The sequence below is a fragment of the Neofelis nebulosa genome, chromosome 6 (genome assembly GCF_028018385.1).
Source record: "Neofelis nebulosa isolate mNeoNeb1 chromosome 6, mNeoNeb1.pri, whole genome shotgun sequence".
Classification (NCBI taxonomy): Eukaryota; Metazoa; Chordata; class Mammalia; order Carnivora; family Felidae; genus Neofelis; species Neofelis nebulosa.
This window is the reverse complement of record NC_080787.1, coordinates 148,646,354-148,668,177: the sequence shown is the minus strand read 5'-3', so window position 1 is coordinate 148,668,177 and position 21,824 is coordinate 148,646,354. Positions and strand designations below refer to the sequence as shown.

Sequence of the window (21,824 nt, the reverse complement as noted above, 5' to 3'; positions counted from 1 at the left end):
ACAGTGAAGGTGTGAGGGGAGCATAACTCAAACACAAAAAGGCTTGCTAAATTATAGGTTGAAATGACAAATGGATAATAATCCTGATATTAAATTTCATGCAGGCCAGAAAAGGAAGAAGGTGTATGTGCTTATAAAATGGTATTGAATTTTGATGGGAAAGCATTTCTTTTAAAATTGCAACTTCATGAGGAGCTTTCTGGAAGGAGTGTTGATGGCAGAGGCATATTGCCCGGGCCTAATTTTTGGCTGAGAGCTGTAAGTCACCTATGCATAAGGTGGTATCTGTTGTCCTTAGTAAAGCTATCTGTCATGCAGTGGGTTGCAAAGCCCTGAGCTGAGCCATAATGTAGAGAAAGTGGACATTGAAAACCAGTGAGATACCATGATGCCTACTCAGAAAAAAATGGCTCTGGATTAATAGTCATGATCACATTGGGATGGACACACAAGTCATGTTTGCTACTTTTAGAAATTATGAAAATCAAACTACACTTTGCAGCCCCGATCATCATCATTAACTGTGTAATCTGCGCCGATTGTGTGTGGCCTGAACAAGCTGCTAAATTCTGGGATCAGAATGCTAGTGAATGTTTTCTTTTAAAATAATTTATAAAAGTTTTTCACTAATATCTAAATTGTATGTTTCTGCCTGCTAATTGCCTGCCGTTGTTCCATTCTTTAAAGCTGGATATTAAGATCTTAACATTTTTTATGGGGAAAAGAGTTTCTTTGGCCCATCTTCTGCATTCAGTTATTTATTTGCTTTAAAGAACTTTGAAAGTTTGGGGTGCCTGGATGGCTCAGCTGGTTGAGTGTCTGACTCTTGATTTTGGCTCAGATCACAGTCTCACAGTGCGTAAGATGGAGCCCCATGTCAGGCTCTGTGATGACAGCATTAAGCTTGCTTGGGATTCTCTCTCTCCACCCCTCAAGGCCCTGCTAACACACACACTGTCTCTCAAAATAAATAAATAAACATAAAAAAAAGAACTTCAAAAGTTATATGTAATTTTAAATATTGAACAGCTATAGCTTCCTTTTTGCATACAATGTCACATTGTAAGTAAATAACATACATTTAAGCTCCAAATCATGGAAAATTACTTTGGGAGTGAATTGAATTGCTTTAATATCTTTGGATTAAAGAGTTTGGGGGCAAACCTTACCTAAATGAGGATAGCTATCTTCAGAATATTTCTTTGTCCTTTCGAAATTATAGGTGATGAGTTTTATTTTATTTTTATTTGTTCTGTTTTGTTGTTTTTGAAAGTGTGCTTGTCAGTTTATAGATTACTTATCTATTACTGCATAACAAATAACCTCAAATTCTAGATGTTTAATTAATAAACATTTATTATCTCACAGTCGCTGATGGTCAGGAGTCCATAAGTAGCTTAGCTGGGTGGTTCTGGCTCAGGGTCTGTCATGAGGCTGTAGTCAAGCTGGGTTGTAGTTATCTGAAGGCTTGACTGGGGCTGGAAGATCCACTTCCAAAATGGTTCATTCACATGATAAGAGACTGAAAACAACCTCAGTTCCTCACTGGCTACTGGCAGAAGGCCACAGTTCCCCACCACCCAGCCCTCTTCTTAGGCTATTTGACCACAACAGTGGCAGATAACTTACCTGGAGCAAATGATCCAAGAGAGTGAAGAGAAACCACAGTGCCTGTGTGACCTGATCTCCAAGGTTGTACCCCATGACTTTATTTCATTCATTAGAACTGATGTGTAAGATCCAGCCCACCTGAAAGGGAAGGCAGTTAGGCACTGTCTTAAAGAAAAGAGTATCAAAGAATTCATGAACATATTCTGAACCCACAGTTTGCAATTTGAAGAATTTGGAAAAAGAACAAAGAAATGACTTTCTAAAGTATGCACCTAACTTGATGTTTTCCTTTCTCTCCCTGTATTTTTGCCCCAATCCCCATATTCCTGTTGAGGCTTACATCAATTCCCATTGCTTTGACTTCTCAACATAGAGAAGATAAATTGACCTCATCATTACCCTTTTCCTTCAAACTCTTGACTTTCACGAAAGGATGTTAACCCAACCAACATGCTTTTGGGGATTCTGTAGTGGTTAAAAAGGAGATTGGGTTGGAGGCCTTAGTTCAAACCCTGTCTCCACCAGCTACTACTGGTCTTAATATTTCTGCACTTCAGTTTCCTCATCTCTAAAACAGGGTGTATTATAGCAACCCCATATAAGACTGTTATGACAGTGAAATGAGATCATATGTGTAAAGTGCTTAGAACAATACCTGGCATACAATGTATATTTATTTAATATTTAATCAAAAGTTTAATCAATATTTATCAACACCTTGCTTAAAAGACTAGATATCCAAACAAAACTACATAAAAGAGAACCATTTGCTGCTCTCCTCCAAATATTCCAGAATCGAGCCAGATCAAGCCATATCTACAGCAGGGAATTAAGTACCTAGACCTCACTCTTTTAGCCCTTCAAAGAATTGCTTTTCCTACACATTACTTTGGCAAAATGTCGTTCACATTGTAGTCTTTATACAGAAAATTTGATACCTGTGGTTCAGGACATCCCAATGGACTTTTCTATGAGCAAACATGGTGGCTATTCTAGGCTGACTGCTGCAGCAGGAGCACAAGGACAACTTAAAGTTGTTCTTGAAGACCTTGTATATGGTGCAACTAATAAGGTGTCCCTCTGAAAGGTAACTGGTCAAAAACACAAAGCCACATTTGTGTTCCAGGTATAGCATATAAGTGGACCATTAGTAGCGGATTTTGAAGTTCATTTTTTGGCTTCACTTTTTTCCTTCTTTCTCTTCCCCTTTCTCTGATGTACGCAGTTCTGCTATGATTTGTACATAAGCTGCCAATCTTTTCTGGATTTCAGGGTGGTAATGGAAAGCTGTTGTGTGGTAGAAATCATCGTTAGTTCATGTTGTTCAGAGGCAGAACAGGGCCCAGTAAGTAGAGGTTAGAGGAAGACAAGTCACTGCTTAGCATTTGCCCTAACACCATGGACAACTAACAACAAAATGGGCTGCCTCAGGGAGTAGCGGGTACCTCATCCTGCACAGTGTTCCTGGAAAGCTATGGAAGAATCATAGAGTCTTGGATATGAAGACTCTCTAAATATCATTAACCTCAGTGGTTCTCAGGCTGTAGTTTACAGGTTTAATGTAAGATATCTGTGAGTCTATCTGTGCTTAATTTTTTCTCAACTACCAACAGGTTTTTATTATCTGGGTATCCAAGAAATGCTTGATATTACAAAAAGTATCTCATGAGTAAAAAGATTGAGAGTCAAATTCCCTGTCATTAACAGACTTTAAAAATTAGGCCTTAGAGGTACATTGTGTTGTGCTTATGGACACCCATTTTCAGAGCTGAGACACATCTCCATGTGTTGTACTCCAGAGTTGGATGGATCCAGTCTTCCAGTCAGTCGGCTCACCACTACATGCCCAGATGGTCCTTCATACACCCATGATTACTGTTGTATATAGGTTCCATATATACTTCAGTATTGTGCCTGTCTTTGGCTTCTTAAAATAGGTACTTAGGTTAGTATTTATGACTCTCTTATTCAAATATATAGTAATGCCCATTGGAAAATCAGATTACTTGATCCTTTGCTCCACTATATCACTAGACTTGTCTGCTACCTGGAGAGCAGTATACATTAGCTAGTAAATGAAGGCAAGGATTTCTATTTAAATGATAATGTCAGTCCATCTCAGAAAGGTCTGACAGATGTGTGATGGTTCCAGCAAATTTATTACCATTATAAAGAATTATCTGAGCTTAAGTCCCGTGTCCCAGAATTTAAGTTGAAGTGTTACCCTTGTTTCATGCCTTTATATTCCCATTCTTAGTCTTGATATTATTGTCTTCAGTAAATCCATGTATGTGGAGTTCAACATTCATTGGATGGATGGATGAATCTTAATAATGTAGAAGTAATATGAATACACTATCACTTTTATTTTCAAATATTAATCACAATTTTCCCCAATATTAGAATTGCTTCCCTTGCCTCAACAAGAACCTCATCAAAAAGTATAAAATATACAGTGGTTTACTTGCACACATAATACATAATTCAGAGCAAAATGTACTAAGCTCAGGGATCCAGAAAAAGTCAATTAGGAGCCTGGAAGTGCTGCAAGCATTACAGTTTTGTACCCTGTCAAAAGCTACACAGCCAAATTAGAATTTTGTACATTCTGATACATAAAATGTTTTAGTCTTGGGTGCACTGAGATTTTGGTTTTCCCACAGCACAGAATATTTTTACGTTGATAGATGGAACTCAACAAAGAATATATTTGGGGATCAAATAGCCTGACCTCACTCTCTGCTAACTCTTGACCATATTTTTACTACTGCTTATAAAAATATTAATTGATTTCCTAAGGAATTCATGTTACGCATTATTCTTTACTCCAGCCTTATTTCTATTCATCAGAACTATCTCGCTAACTTTTATGACTCCAATGTAAAATGTTGACATGTTTAATACTGGAAAACAGCAACAAAATATGGAATACATTAATACTCGCTGACCTGGGAATACAGAAAGCTAAGGCAATCAAACCTTGTGAGTTTTCTATAAATAAAACATCATTATCTTGTTTGGTATTGTTTGGGGATATTATATGACTGAGAGATCATTTCTCATCTGGGATAATAGGAGTTAGATGAAGAACTTTCTCTTTTAAATTAGAAATTCGAGGATGAAATAACAACTGAAAAAAAAGCAGCTTTAAAAAAAAATCATGCTACTGACCATTTGTTAAGGAAATCAGATAGACTTTCTAAGGCACCCTATAGTCACTCTTTAATTTACTGGAGAGTACATGTTGCTCCGAGGCAGATTTATCAAGGCACTCATGAAGCGTTCACCGTGGTCTCCACACTCGCACAGACCCCTTGATTTTACCAAGGTTATCTTCTTGCATTTTTCTTGAAGAGGGTCTCCAAGATAGAGAGGCTGCATCAAACCCAAGTCTAGATCTGCACAACTATGGAGTATGACCTGCTACGTGCAAAGAAACTTTTGTCGAAAATGGTGATTTCAAACTGCTTATAACAATAGCATTATTGTATTGTTGAAGACTGTAGTTAAATCAGAGTCCAAGCTTCATTTTACATAGGAAAGGAGCCATTGAAGACAAATGCAGATACCTAGTCTTTCACTCAAAGATCGGATTATTGAGTTAAAAACTTAAAGTAATAAATAGGTGGGGAGGCTTTTTGCTCAATATATGGAGCTCTTAAATAAAAAGCAAGCAGATGGACAATATCTAATAATACAAGGGGAAACAAAATGGTTACTTTTCCTATTCTTTAAGGATAGTTTAATTTTATAAAAATACAACATTTAATTAAATTTTGTGAAGTATTTTGAAGCCTATATTGAATTCTCTCTTTTTAAAAGGAAGACTAGAGAGTAAAATCTAGACTCCAAATACATGTGGTTTATACTGTGATGCTTCCAAGGAGACACCAAAAGGGATAGGTGTTTTCCAATGTGCCTCGATGGGAGTTTGTAAGCACAAAGCTCCAGTTGCAATCATACACCTCGCTTGCCTCAACCACCCAGGCTCTGCAACACATAAAGAGTAGAATCATAGCTTGTGGACACGTTATTCTTTTATATAACCTTTTAATCTTTCATATATATTCTTTGATATATAAATAAAAGTATCTTTTAAGCTAATGTTATGAAATGTCAAAAAATCTGCATTCTATGTTTATTTGACATGTGTCCAAAAATCTAATTTAAACTCTAAGATTGGCTCATTTGCAGATTGGAAACAAGTCTCGCTAGACTTTCTGTGTGAGAGACAGCTTGAAGTGCAAAGATAGAAAGCTTTGGAGAATATTTATTTTAATTAAAGGAATCGTTCACAAACGTCCAAACAAGTGCTGTATACCATTCCTCTGGAAAACATTTATCAATTGGCAAATGTTCCTAGAAAGTGTTCTGTGGTTTGAAATAGAAAGACGTATTTTCTAACCCAACTCAGACCAGTGACCGTTCCACATGTCTTTAGCTATTTTTGTTGTTGTTGTTGTTAAAATAAAGGGAAGTCCGAAATAATGATACTCTTTCAAAATGGTAAGCTCCATCTCTTTGAATAATGTTAGGAAATCAATTTTGTGGCAAATTGATTTCTTCTTTAGCTCTACAAGCTACCAGAGAGCTCAGAACACTCTAGAAAACAGACTTCTACTCAAGATAACATAGTTTCTCTGAATTTCTTTTGATTCTGCTCTCACTTCAGTTTAGGGCTCTGCTGTGCAGTATGGTAGCCACTAGCCAAACATGGCTATTTAAATTAAAATTAAATAAAATTTAAAATTTGTTTCCTACTCACAATAGACACATTTCCAATGCTTCCACGGCCACATGTGGCTTCCTACCACCGGACTAGACAATGCAGATACAGGATGATATCTTCGTCAGCACAGAAAGTCCTATCAGACAGCATGAGTCTAGAGAAAGACTAGAATATCACCCAAAAAGAGTTTCCTGTGTCTCAGATACCAACGCTTCGACCTCTTCCATCTGGTTAGGAAGAAAAATCTTTCCAGAAATTAAAGTCATTTCCTAAGAACAAAAATGTACAGCCGCATTTTCCAAAGGGAGGCTCATTCAGCATAGGTTCCAGAGGATGTTACTGGGAGGAAAGTTGGAGTAGAGGCAGAGAGGCTTGGCAGAGGTCCATTATCAGAGAGCTTGGAAACTTAGTGTTAAGCTAAGTTAAATAGAGGTGTCCCCTCTCCCCCCCCCTTAAAGCTTTCAGTATGCAAACACGCATTTTTGCCTGAGCAAATAGAATACCACAAGCAGCATTTCCTAAACTCTTTACAGCAAGAACTGCCTTTTGTGTGGTGCATTTTATAGGATGGGTGTTTCGCGGAACAACTTGGGAAGGAAAGCATTTGCTTCAATTTTTTCAATGGACGATGCCCAACAGGAAGCATACCACAGTCACAATGAGCTATTGGGACCAAAGGCTAGGAACCTTACACCTACAACATTTTCCTCTTTGTAGAGAACTAACAAAGTAAGCTTTTTTAAAGAATGAAATTGTATTCCATATTGTTGTGGGTGTATTTTTGACACTGCATATTTTTATAGTGAAACCTTTTTATTTTCTTAAGCAGCCATTGATACATAGTCCTATGGGCGTAAGATCCATGGAGAAGAGAGGATGAAACGTTATGATTGTGGGTGATTAGTTTTTTCAGATGATTCCTCTTCGGTGAACATGAAGATCTTTAAATTCCATAGAATAAATGATATTTTGGTGAATACAATAGTTTCATCAACATAGCTGATGTTACTATTATGTCAATCTCATTAAGCGTTAAGAGCATAGGACAGTATGATAATGATACGGGATTGTGGGGTTTGGGGTTTTGTTCTGGTTTTCCATACAGTCCGGAACGGCGGCAGCACAATGCGAGGGCAATCACAACCCTGTGCTACGTGGGTCACGCACAGCCGTGAACGCCCTGCTGGGGGCGCTCTCGCAGGGTGGCCTGCTGGAGTTCCCCTACCTGGTATCCTGAAGGGGGGGGCCTCTCTTCCCAGAGGCCGCTGGTAGATCTCGGGGACAGAGAGCTATGCTCTGTGTCGTTATACTAATTAATGTCCCCCGGCCCCGGCCCTCATTTCTCAGGCTTCTATCATCTGGTGGCAGAAGCTTCCCAGAGACACATCACGTCCTCTTTCGGACTTGCCTCCAGCTCTTCCCTCTTTACGGCTCGGCTCTCCGGGACGGCAGCCCCTGCAGGAGCTGGTTCCTCCTACAGATTTATCTAGGGCCTGGCCGCCATCGTTCCTTCCTGTGTCCCGGGGCTTCTTGATTTCCCGTCCCGCTGCCTTTAGAGAGTGGCCTCAAGGATCTGATGGTATTCATTCCCGTTGCTTCATTTACTTTCTGGGTCTCATCTTTCACGGTGGTATTCATACTCCGGATCATGAGGTTATGATCATCAAAACGGTTTTCTCTGCTCTTTTATTTTGCCTTTTTTACACTAATTTCGATTGTGCTCAAATATATGTAACATAAAATTTGCCATTTATAACCATTTGTAAGCATACAGAGCAGTGGCATTAGGTACAGTCGTAATGTTGTGTAACCATCAGCTCTGATTATTTCCAAACTTTTTCATCACCCCAAACAGAAACTCCGTACCCCTTCTGCAGTAACCAACTCCCCATCCCCCCCAGTCCCTGGTAATCTCCAATCTGTTTTCTGTCTCTATGAATTTGCCTAGTCTAGGTATTTCACACTAAGTGGAATCAGAGTCCTTTTCTGTCCGGCTAATTTCACTTAGCATGAAGTTTTCATGGCTTATCCATGCTATAGCATGTATCAGAGTTCGCTGCTTTACACAGATGAATCATATTCCGTCACATGGATGTACCACACTTTGTTCCTCCAATTCTATTCTCAAATGTATTCAGCTGGAATAGTCCTTTTATCTCCCCGGATCAAAAGCCAGGCAGGCTCTCTGACTTTAGGTAAGTAATCAGTATATTACTCATGAGTGATAAGAAGTCTTAGGGTCCTTTTAGGTTGCCATCATTCTCTCAATTCATTAAAAATGCCTTGTCCCCCCGGGATTGGATTTAACATTAAATGTTCACCCCCTGTCTGTGAGGCCCGGCCCTGTGCATCATACCTACGTGCACTTGGTATGAAACCCCAAAGGGACTTGGTTGCTCTATGGGTTCTTAAGTCCCACGTATAGCACTAATACTTTACTCATCTCCAGTGTAAGTTTGGCGGTAAGTTCAATAATAGCCTGATTATTCACGTTATCCCCAAAGACCTGACAGGTGTCCACTTAAGCTATATCTAGATCCAGGCTTTTAATTCCAGTGCTTAAAATTAGTTTGCCTCAAATAAAATAAAATCTGTTTGCCTACATTAATACCTACCATGTGTCAGCCCCATCACAGAATCATCCCTGCAGATCAAAGTTCTCTGTCCTAACTTGGGTTGCAAAATCCTAACCCCTGCTCCTATAGGTCTAACAGTAATATGATCCTACTAGAAATAGAAGTTATGGACATAATCATAGAGATGTATCAAGATATTTGTGGAGGATATTTTTGTAGCACTGTTTTGTGATAGATAAAAATGTGGAAACAATCAAGTTTTCAGGAATATCAGAGTGGTTAAGTATATTTTTGGCATATCTATACAGTAAGATACAATATCCTGTTTAAAAGAATAAGGTCAACCTGTGTGTTGATATGGAACAATTGTTAATATATAGAATTAAGTAAAAAGAGCACAAACAGAAGATTAAGACTCTTAAGTATATAAAATATTTTCTGGAAAGAATTAAAGGAACTGTTAACAGTGGTTGCCTTTGTATAGAGAAAGTGGGGATACAGGGAAGGAAGCTTCCATTTTTTAGTTTATAACTTTCTGTAATGTTTGACATTTCTAAACATGTAGATATATTACTTTTGCTTTTAATGACATAAAGGATTTCTTAGTTTATGAACTTTTTTTTCTTAAACTTGTAATATTACCAAAAAAAAAAAAAAAGATAGTAATGTTATATGTTAAGAATAAGAGCTAGATAACCAATAGTTAAATTAGGTAGAATTTGACACCATTTCGGACAAAGTGTTGCTTTGGGCTTAGACTAGGGAAGAGGAACTGCGCCTTCCATCAGCAGAGACCAAGGGCAAGAAAAGCGAATTGTAAACACTCATTGCCAGAGACGCAGGTGCTACAGCTGGGCATCTCTCAAGCGTTAATTTGTGTAGAGCACACTCTCCCGTCATACTGATTTAGTTGAATGACATATTTAAGAAAAGTGGGAGTGAAGTCTGCTGGGAAATATTATTCATGTTCTCAAAATAAGCTCCATGAGGACATGTCACCAAATGCATGGAACAGACCAATATGAATGGGTGGCTTTTCATTTGGGGGGAGCTTTAAAATAGCGTAAGTAGTTCCTCAATTAGAGGAAAACATATTCTGATGATGCCGTGCACATACCTGTGTTCTAGGGGTTACATTCTTGCAGTGTGTTCTCTGGTTTTTTGTTGCTCATCCCGTTTTCGTTTATACCTATTTTCAGTGAAATTGAAACAGAGTACAACATGGCCCAGATAAAACAGGCACTCAGCACCAGAGCAATGCATTTCTCACTGCTGGTCACATATCCCACTGGAAAGGCTAAGTCTATAAATTATGAGATCGGTTCTCTGCAATCTCCTGTGAGGGAACAGGGCTTTTGCTGGGTAAAGACAAATCGCTGGTATTGTTGGAAGTCGCTAACGGTCTATTACAGACCCATAAACTAAGTGTCCCCTGGATCTTAGCCTCCCTTGTGCCCTGCTGTGCATTCAGTGGGTCCAAGGATTCTGCCTGGTGGGATCCTCAAACAGTATCTTTATATCTTCAGCACAGAATGAATGAGACCCAAGAATAGGACCCTCAAGTCTGCCCCAGTCGAATCTGGCCTGGCCCAACATGATCTTGAATCCCACCTTCTCTTTTGGATTGGAGGCCCACAGGAAGTAAGCTTGGCAGGACTCCCTGAGCCTGCTTCACAGGCCTCTGTTCACCTGTCCATTTGAAAGTTTATATTGTGGGGGTGCCTGGGTGTCTCAGTCAGTTAGGCATCTGACTTCGGCTCAGGTCATGATCTTGCAGTTCGTGAGTTCAAGCCCCACATCAGACTCTCTGCTGTCATCATGGAGCCTGCTTCAGATCCTCTGTCACCCTCTCTCTCTCTCTGCCCCTCCCCTGCTCACACACACTCGCTCTCAAAAATAAAAAAAAAAAATTAAAGTTTATATTTTGAATAGAGTGTAAGATTTGTTTCACGTCGATTTCTGTTAAGGATTTTTCTCCAGAAGAAGAAAAAAATCAAGTAAGACTATAAACCCATGGATAAGGCATAGGCCACGTGTAGAAGCTTTGCCCCGTCTGCCTATCTTCCTGAACCAGGGTCAGAAGAAGGATAAAAACAAGAAGAAATCCTTTCAGAGGGAGATAACATGATCTGATGCACTCTAGGAAGTAATTTGTCAAGTGGACCTATTACTGCACTCACTTCCAGAAAGAAAGCAATTTTCTTCCTCCTTTCTGTAGAAGCCAGGCCCAGAATGCCTGTTTCTTCTCCCATCCACACCGCTCGTCACTCCCTTTTACAAAGAAGTAATATTGTTCCTGACATACATTCTTCTTCCCAAAGCCTTGTTGGTTATTGTCCAGCATGCTGTGACAGCTGGGAATTTAATGTCGAGTGATTTTTCCCCCCCCAGTTCCTCTCAAGGTATTAGTGTTAAACTGACACGTCCATAATTCAAAGGAAGTCTGAATTAGCTATTCCTGAGGCTACTCCACAGACAGAAACCACTCCACTTACAGAACGTGACCCATCCCTAGAGAATTCTTAAGCGAATTCCTGGATATCGTGTTTGTTACTGCCTCTTTCTCTCCATGAACGTGAGGCTCTTCGTGTATATCCACCTGCAAATCGGCAGTGCGTGATTATTTGGAAGAAGTAATAAAAGAAGACATAATGAGTCCAATCAGGTTATAAATTAGTCTTTTGCAGAGATAGGGTGGAATTTTATTTGCTGGCTGTTTAAAAGAATGTGAAGTGCTTGGAATGGATGCCTCCTGGAAGAGAAATCGCCCAGTCATTTAGCAACCTTCTTTAGACCATTCGTGGAAACCAGGGAGTTTCCTGTAAACAGGGAGTAAATGTAAACAGGGAGTAGAGAGCAGAGCTCTCAGCGTCTCAGAAGACGGCTGCTATTTGGGAAGAAGTAAGTCCAAGTCAAAGGAAGCTTCTGAAAGACTGCTTTCTGTGACCACACGGCCTGGCTTTGGTAGAAGTGGTGTTGTAAGGTATTGTATTATCGTAAAGTGCAGGAGCCTCGCTTCATCAATAAGAAAAGTTGGAGTAGAAAGATAGGATTAAAGAGATAAGATCTTTGTTAGACTAAATCTATTGACCCAGAACTTCCCATAGTGCACTGCATAAAAACTGCTTCACAGTATGAATGGATCAGAGACTTTTAAAAGGGTCTCCAAATTGGTCGTTCGGAGGCTACGTAGCTGTGTGAATTTCTAGTTTGTTGTTCTGAGGAAACCAAAGATTGTTTTAGTATGATCTCAGAAAAGCATTAGACTTCAATAATGAACATGGTGTAGATAAAACACTTACCGGGTATGCCTTTAATATTCTGAGCACCATTTTAACCCTTATTGATGTATAATCATAAATCGGTAGGGACACAGATTATCCCTAGAAAACTAAGAAAAGAACCAGCCTGCTCTACAGGCTGTTTATCTTCCCTCTACAAAGAAGACTGCTTGCCACTGAAGTACCACCTCTGAGTGTCTGGCCACCCACCCAGCTGGGGTGAGCTCCTGACAGGTCACAGATGGAATCTGTGTGTGTATGGACAGGTTGCAGTGGACTGCGTTGGTTTCCCTCCAAACATACGTCTTCCTTTTTTTCTTGCTAACAGAACACTGAGTTTTCTTCTAGTATCTGTCTCTTTGGAGAGTGACCTCATACCCAAGTCAGTAGAAAATCCTGAGTCACCTAACCCAGTCTTACTATTCCCATGACCCTTACTTGTATTGGTTTGGGGAAGAAACCAGGTCTTTCTGGTCTTGGCTGCACTACTCAGTTAATTAGCTCAAAAGCCACTGTGCTCCTTTGCAGTGCAGAAGCTTTTTATCTTGATGAGGTCCCAATAGTTCATTTTTGCTTTTAATTCCCTTGCCTTTGGAGATGTGTCAAGTGAGAAATTGCTGCAGCTGAGGTCAGAGAGGTTTTTTCCTGCTTTTTCCTCTAGGGTTTTGATGGTTTCCTGTCTCACATTCAGGTCCTTCGGGAGGGAGGGGAAAGTGGGTGATGGGCATTGAGGAGGGCACCAGTTGGGATGAGCACTGGATGTTGTATAGAAACCAATTTGCCAATAAATTTCATGTTAAAAAAAAACAAAAACTAAATTATAAAAAAATTCTTAAATTAAAAAAAAAAAAAGCCACTGTGTTGTTGGGCCAGGAGAGAGTATATTTCCTTTCTACTTAAGTCAGTTGAATTGGGTTTTCTGTTCCTCAAGTACAAATCTCTTAAGTGGTCCACGTGCATTATCTTAAAAATGACCAAAAGAATTCTTTCACTGAAAACTTTGGGCAGATAACAACATAAAGAGCTACTTGGTGAGGACTTTCTAGTAGCAGACAAGATCACCTTCAGATTATATCCCATAATACTTTTGTGTGTCCACAGTAGCTGTAATCAACAATAAAAATTTTCTCCTCATTTCTTCTGGATACATGGATCATTGTGTACTCCATTATAGTATTTATTCAGACATCAGTTCCATGGGGTGTGACCAAGACCCAAAACAGCAGTGACTTACCTGGATGGAAGTTTGTTTCTCTCTCATGAAAATCTTGAGCCTGGATTGTGGCTCTGCCCCACAAAGTCCTTTGTTGCCTTCATACGTGGTGCCAAAGAGTCAGGGAGAACTTTCCACTCCTTGCAGCCAGACCCAGAAGTGTCACACAGCTCATACCTGGCAGAGAGAAACGAGTTACATGGCCCCATGGCCAGCCCCAAAGGCAGTGGATGCCATCTGTCAGCTAAAATTATCATGAGGCAGGAAAGGGTGAATGGATGGTGGTGGGTAGAGGTCAGTACGTGAGAAATAAGCCTACCGACCCAATCAGAGGAGGGACCCAGAGACTCAGAGCCTCAGAGCACAGTGAAGTGAGGCTTTAATCAACATTCTTGCAAGAGCAGGTGTTTGATGGACACGCACACTCAGGGCAGTTACACCAGACAATTTCCTAGCATGCAAGTCCCTCCCCTGACTCCTCAATGGCTGAGTACTACAGAGGTTACAGCCTTACCCAGACGTCACGTATGCTCATGTAAGGCACAAAGTAGTCTGATGGAAACAAATGTACATTCCCTGAGATGATGCAGAGACTTTCAGTCCCTCCTCCCTTTGTTCTTTGGTGCATGCTCATTGCAAAGCCTCCCAAAATAAGCCTTTAAAATGGAGAGCGTAAGAAGAACCAGGAAGGAAAGTGGCTGAGGGTTTGGGACTCTGTTGTGGGAGGCGGTTCATACATATTTCCTATAGGTTGTAAACCTACTATTAACTAGACAGCACACCTCTTATTTGGTATTTCTGAAAACACATCATCCTTCTCATGAGTGTCCCCCACATCCTGGGGACATGGTCCTCTCCACCCTTTCAACCAACAGCCTCCTCTCCTTTCCATTACCAGAGTTTTTTGTACTTTCATGCAGGAAAAACATCTGAGCAGAATGCTGCCTGCTCTATTTCTAACAAGACCGAGTGCTTGCATGGTGATCTTTTCTTTAAACGGTATTTGCCTTTCACTTTTTTCTATTCAAAGGCATGGAAATTAGACCTCAACTCCCAATAATACCCATAAAATTGTACTCAACCCTTGCATTATAAGGTGTTGCCACAATAACTGTCTGAATTTGTGCAGATAAATAGAGTTAGCGTTCAGGATTGCCACAAACTGAGAGTAGAGGTACAATTCTAGAAAATTCCCTGGTTGGACTGAAGTTTTCACCCACCGATCTTTTTGTTCTAATTTTACATACAAATGTCCTGCTTAACCGCGTCGAACCGCACGTACCACAGCTTAAAGCTTTTGGAGTTGCAAATTAAATATGAGACTTCATGTAGCACTTGGAGTAAGATCAGCTTCTGATTTACATTTGCCACAGAAGTTCCTAGAAGTGTTAGCTTTTATTCTTCTACTGCCATCACCAGAAAGCATGCTGTGTTCAGCAACAAAGCTATTCTAATAAGAAACATTCACCGGGGAGAAAAACATTCAATACATCCTTCGTTATATTTAAAATAAGTTGGTAACACTTGTAAGGGGAAATCATTTATTTATTCTACAGCCATTACTTGACCATCCACTAGGCATGTGATGCTGTATGGGGAACTGTGGGCACACGGAGGTAATGACTCAGTGCCCTGCTCAAGGCACACATAAACGAATGGGAAAACAGGACACATGTACACAAAACAGCATCCCCATATGGCAGTACAGAATCATGCCAGATCGTGCCACAGAAATTCAGAAGAGCTAAGGGCATGCTTGCCCAACTCCCGTATCACCTTAAATATCACTTATTTTCACACTTGCCACATTGCTTGTTTACAAACCATTTGCTCCAGTCAATCTGTGGGCCCCTGGTGGGGTGAGCAGGGATGCACTGTATTGATTTTTGTACCCTCAGCATCCAGCAAAGTTCTCAGTGATATACACATGGCTGTACATGGAATTATCCAATGAGAGGAGAAGGTTCTGAACTATTGAGGATGGGAGCTTCATTAAGGGCCTGGAAGAATGAAGTAGTGGTGGACCCTCGAAACATTCTAGGCATAAGACTCTGCACCAGAGTGAGGGCCCGGATGATACAAAAACCTGAGAGTCAGGAGCAGGTGACCAGGAAAGCGCGAGGCTTGTGGGGCTCCTAGGTGCTGAGTGTCAGACTCGGGACTTTCTCCTCAGCCCATGGAGACTAGGTAGGGCCTTTCAGAGAAGAAACATGACCAGAGATTCTGGAAAGGTAATTTAGTGCTAGTGTGGGAGTATGGATGGCAAGGGGAAATTACTGAAGTCACCATTAAAAGGTAAACTAAGGCACATTAAAATTTTCAAGAGCTTATTTGAGCATGCGTGGCCTCAAATCAGGCAGCACATGCTGGAAGAGATCAGGAGCTTCCACGGATAGGAGCTGGGGGGAGGCTTTTATAGAGGAGCCTCAGAAGCAAAGCAAGGCGATTATTTGATTAGCAATAGCTTGAGGGGTTGCCTTATTTGGGAAAATATCAGCTGCGTGTGATGGGCTGTCCTGAAATGTCGCCTTCTCTGATTGGAGTGCAGGGGCTCGGGCTCTGGTCAGGGTTTCCTGAAAGGCAGCCGAGGCCTTATACACCTCCGTCCATCGAATGCATCCCGTTTTATTACTTCAACATCACCAGGACCATTTTGACCAATATTATCTCGAAGTAACATAACCCTCCTAGCAACTTTGCAAAACACGGATTAACACTTATCGGGGTTTTTCTCAGACTTTTTAGGGATTGTGGTTTTGCAATATTAATTTCACTTCAGATCAATACCTTAGGGCTGTGGAAGATTTAGCTCCCTCTTGCAGTTTAGAGGTTATTCAGGAATTGATAGAACTCACAATCACTTTCCTTGTCATGTTTAAAAACTAATAGGTAATAATAATTCAGTAAACTCTATATAATATTTACTCAGCCATCTTTGTCATGCTACACAAGCTGGGGCGCCTGGGTGGCTTGTCACTTAAGTGTCCGACTTCGGCTCAGGTCACGATTTCACGGCTTGTAAGATCGAGCCCCACCCCAGGCTCTGCTGACAGCTCAGAGCCTGCAGCCTGCTTCAGATTCTGTGTCTCCGTCTCTCTCTGCCCCTCTGCCACTCACACTTGGTCTCTCTCTCTCTCTCAAAAATAAAAATAAAAATAGGGGCACCTGGGTGGCTCAGTCAGTTGAGCATCTGACTTCAGCTCAGGTCATGATCTCGCAGTCTGTGAGTTCGAGCCCTGCATCGGGCTCTATGCTGACAGCTCGGAGCCTGGAGCCTGCTTCAGATTCTGTGTCTCCCTCTCTTTGTGCCCCTCCCCTGCTCATTCTCTGTCTCTCTCTGTCTCAAAAATAAATAAAAACATTAAAAAAAAATTTTTTTAATAAAAAGAATTAAAAAAAATAAAAATAAAACATTAAAAACAAGTGCTTAAGGGGTACCTGGGTGGCTCAGTCAGTTGAGCATCCAACTCGTGATTTCAGCTCAGGTCATGATCCCAAGGTCGAGGGATCAAGCCCCACATGGGGTTCCATGTTCAGTGTGGAGCCTGCTTGGGATTCTGTCTCTCTGTATCCCTCTGCCCCCCTCCCCTGCTTGCATGCTCGCTCTTTTTCTCTCTCTAATAAAAAAATAAATAAAAATAAGTACTTAATATTTAATAGTCTTCACAATTCACTACTCCTCTTTGTTTTCTCAACGTCTACTATGGTATCCAACACACATGTGATTGTATAAGAGGATTTCATGGTTAAAAGTCCCGCGAGTGAAAACATCCCCAGCTGGTAATTGTAGAAGTTTTATAATTGTATTTGAGGAATGGAGGGGGCAAGGGGTGGACTGTGACAGACACCCTCTCTGCTTGGAGATCTCAGCATCTGCGCTCTCGGTGAACAGGGAAAAGTGTAGCCTGAAGGTTTCCAAGCTCTGGGAGCTGGAGAGCGGTGGCAGCGAGGTTTCAAGGCATAATGCCATGTGAATATCCCCTTCTCTATTCCTTGCTACTTTCTGTCGAGCAAGTATGTTTTCCTAAACAACATTGTAAAAACACCAAAGTGAGAAGCACAAACTAACTTATAGTGACCCTAGATATTTTAAATGTCTCAAAACCATTTGATGTTAGTATACTGGGAATCATGGCCCATCTGGAACTGACCTCACTCTTTCCAGATCAGTTTCTAGACCCACAGACAGCACACCACACACACACAAACCTATCTCTCTCTCTCTCTCTCTCTCTCACACACACACACACACACACACACACTACCCCATACCACACTCATACCATCGACACACACACCACACACACACCATACCACACACCCATTGCCCCCAACACCATACCACACACATCCACACAAATCACACACACACAAACCACACCACACTCATACCACAGGGGAAGGGTAAGAAGGTGAAACTTTTTAGACATTTTTACCAAAACCCCTTCTTTATTAAAAACTTGTGGAATCTGTTTAACTCCCTTGGTGCACTTTCTCTATCTCTTGATTGGTTCCAAAGACTTTTACTTACCCCTAAAAGTAGGACACATTGTAAAAGTTGCAGAACATTTCTCAAAGCTGTTCTTTTATAGTCTTACCCTTTTTCTCATTCCTGAACAACTCAGTTTCCTAAGCCCAGGAAATAGGACCCAGGTCATCTACCAGCAAGCCTGCTACTCAGGTTGAGAAGCTCCCTCTCTGGTAGGCTGACCGTGAATTTGCCCAGGACCCTGCCTCTTCCGGGCAGGTGCTCAGATGCAAACAGGGGCAGGCAGGGAGAGGGAGAGGGTGGGTGTCCCCCAACCAGCAGTCACCTGCCACCCAGTCACCCTCATCATGCAGCTGGCAGGAGCCGGGATTTTCCCACTCCCCAGGCCCCATCTTGAGCTGCGCACAACCCCCTGCAGCAGGACCAGATGCCCTCCTCTCCCATTCCCAGGGGCACCATTCCTGGTGTTCTTGTCCCTTCTAATTCTCTCCATTTCCGGGCCATGGTCAAATTGGACAGCAGAAGGTCTCCCTAGGCTTGGTCTCCGGCTTGCAGACCTTTTCATTGTCCGCACGCTCCCCTGATGACTCCTCCTCTACCGTGTGCAAAATGTCCTTCCAGCTTCTCCCGGGGACACAGAGTGGATCTCTGTAACACCTGGCAGTGGCCGGCAGTCAGCACCCTCAGACCAGCTCGAGGTGTAGGATGTGCTCTACCAGAGATTCGCAGCTCCTGCTTCTGCTGGGCACCCCCTCCGCTCTGTGCTCGGGGGTGGGGAGCTTCCTCTGGAGTAAAGCCTGAGGCTGGTGGGAGCCAATGAAGTAGTTGCTGGCCCTGGTTGCTGGGACCTCCAGCGGGCTCAGCTGGGCCACCACAAGAGGCAGCCCCTCCTTCTCAGCCCAGGATCTCCTCTGGGGGCATTGTCCCACAACAGGTGAGGCAAATTAGCTGGCAGTCACGTGATTGAGTACAGTTAGGTGACATGATCCAAATGTGTGGGCGAGACACAGACCTGCCAAGCCCCAAAGCCTCCTGTGCACATCTGTGGGGTATATGTGGGTGTGTGCACACAGCCCTCCCCAAATAAACAAGTGCCAAGTCTTCCCCTTTTGAACCCATTTCTAGATTCCACCAGGATCCTCTTTTTATTGGTGGTCTTGCAGGACCCCCAACCTTCGAGCCCTCTGAGCCTCATACAGTTGGTTTCTTCCCTCACCATAGAACATGTGAGTGCAGTGATTTCCTCAGCAACCCTGCTCAGTGTTTGCACCATAATTTACAAAGCCAGGGCAAATGACATAACCTACAGAGCTTGCATTCAAGTGAAATAAACAGTATATCAAACGGTGATGGGTGCTGTGTTCTGTCTGAAGTGATAACATATCCTGCAGGTAGTTGGAAATGTGAAATTGAAATGTGATGTATTAGGATCATTTTGAAGATTTGAGAGGTACAGGTAGAAAGGGAATCATGGGAGATCTCAAGAACTGGTTTGCTCTCGGGGCGCTTGGGTGGCTCAGTCAGTTGAGCATCCTACTTGGGCTCAGGTCCTGATCTCACTGTCTGTGGGTTCCAGCCCCGTGTCAGGCTGTGTCCTGACAACTCAGAGCCTGGAGCTGGCTTCGGATTCTGTGTCTCCCTCTCTCTCTCTCTGCCCCTCCCCTGCTCACGCTCTGCCTCTCTGTCTCTCAAAAATAAATAAACATTTTTAAAGATTAAAAAGAAAAGAATTGGTTTGCTCTCTGAAGAGGAGCAACGTTAACAGTCTTTTCTCTGCAAAGAAGTGAGAGGACTTGTACGTCTTATTAGAGATAGGCTGAGGTGGTTCACCTACTGCTGGTCTTGGGAAGGGGACTTAAGAAGGTGGAAAGAACAGTATCTTCCAGGTGTGTGATTCTCAAACCAGGGTGTCTGATGCGCAATATGATATAGAGTCACCGGGTGGAGGGTGCGTTTCTCTGGGCAACTTGGGGTATGTCTAGGTGAAGAATCATACTTTTACATTCAACCAAGAAGGTAGATCTTCAAAAGCTTTCTAAAGCGCCACCCCCATTTGGGGTGATGACCACAAGACATTTGAGAACATGAACACCCCATCGTCTGCTCTCCAGGAGCACCTCTCGGGAGGACTGTGAGAGTGTTAATCGGAGGGATGACAAGACCCTCCCGCACAATCAAAACCCAATTAAAAAATGCATGTGAAACAGAGAAAGTATTTAAAGAATGCTTCTTATGTAAAATGGTTTTTTATTGCTCTTTTGCTTTTATAATATGTTTAATAAGCTTTCACTGCTCTAAGGAACAGGTCAATGTTCCTATGTTATTTTGTTTATACACCATATAAATGGAAATGATCCCAGGAGGACTGGCATTAATTATTATCAAAGGATCTTTCAAAATGCAAGCAATTAAATCACCACTTCCCCAAATGTGACAGATATATTAAAGAATATTTAACTCTTGTGAGGAGGTCTAGCGAGAGATAACAATTTTTATAAACATGTCTAGGTTTAGAAAATCTTGTTTATGCCTTATTTTGCAGAAGACTTACCTACATGACAGAGTCTTTCCAAGTGACCTCACTGAAACTGAATCGCCCCATTGCATAAATAAGTAGACTGTATTTAGCTCAAATGTGGAGGCTTAGACGCTTTATTCCTCAGAACTAAAATGGTGTGAATTTAAAGCACCAGCCTTCTCTCTGTCCCAGGGCTGTGAGGTGATAGGTGAGCCACTTGATCTCCCCTGTGCCCATTTCCTTGCTGCCAGAAGCTCTCCTCCACGTCCGAGGCTCTGAGCTTCCTTGAGTGCCCTATGGTTCTCACCGGAGAGGATGGCAAGTGTGTGACTTATCTTGTGATAGCAAGGGGACCAGCCATGCTACCGGGTTAGGTGGCCGGGGGGACACGACCACAGCCTTGGGTCACCGGCACATTCCGTTCCCATCCCCCAAGTAGCCACCATAAACTATCACTCATCAAATCAGAGGTTGGATAGTGAGACCCTTGCTTAAATACATTGACTTTGGACAGGAAGACACACTCAGCCGTAAAGAGGGACCCAGAGTGGAATCGATGGTCGTGACATTTGTGCCACATATAATAGCTGTTCTAAATGAGTCCTAACTGAAGATGATTCAAACAAGATGATTCTTGTAGACACAGAAATACTAATTCAAGTAAAGCAAAGCAGGGTTTCCGCCTTATAAGGTCAAACCATATGCCCAGCAAAATTTGCTTTATTCTCCCTTAACACAGAGAATAAGGTTTTAAGGAAGACTTTATTTATTTGACTTTTTTTTCTTTATTTATTTGGCTTTTTCTTTCCTTCAGTTTTGGTTTAATTTCCAAGAATCACAGTCCAGCCTCCTACCCTCACATAGAACTGTACCTAATCATTCAAGACAAAGACACAGTTTTTTGTGGGAGATAATTAGACCATCTCCTGAAGCAGCATTTAATTACCTTTACTGACAAGGAGTTTCTCAGTATCTAACCTCAAACCTTTCTTGCTGGAGTCCAAACCCCAGATGTCTTACAGCAGCTTTACATTTCATGTTCTTGAAGGCTCCCAGATATAAGACACCACTATGCTGGTATGACCCGCCCCCCCACCCCAAATCAGCTGTGTGTTGTACAATGGGACCCTATTTGTACACGGCCCCAAATCCCCTGGAGGCCTCACTGGAGAGAAACCTCACAGCCCAGTGTCTGGGGTCTCTCCTCACTGAGAACTCTTGGGGTTCCCATCTTGTTTCCCATTAGCACTGGGATGCTTGTAGATACTACCAGGGGTCTCACAAGTGCTCACTTCTAAAGGGTTATGGAATCCACCTGTCTTTTCCCCCCCTTTCAAGTTTTTATTTAAATTCCAGGTAGTTAACATATGGTGCGATATTAGTTTCAAGTGTAGAACTTAGTGACTC

The 21,824-nt window shown here is 41.9% G+C and overlaps 1 protein-coding gene across 2 annotated transcripts in view; it reads left to right on the top strand.

Moving 5' to 3' along the window:
* Window positions 1-21,824, top strand: part of PRKN (parkin RBR E3 ubiquitin protein ligase) — a 1,360,952-nt gene that overhangs the window by 1,168,107 nt on the left and 171,021 nt on the right. The window lies entirely within an intron of this gene.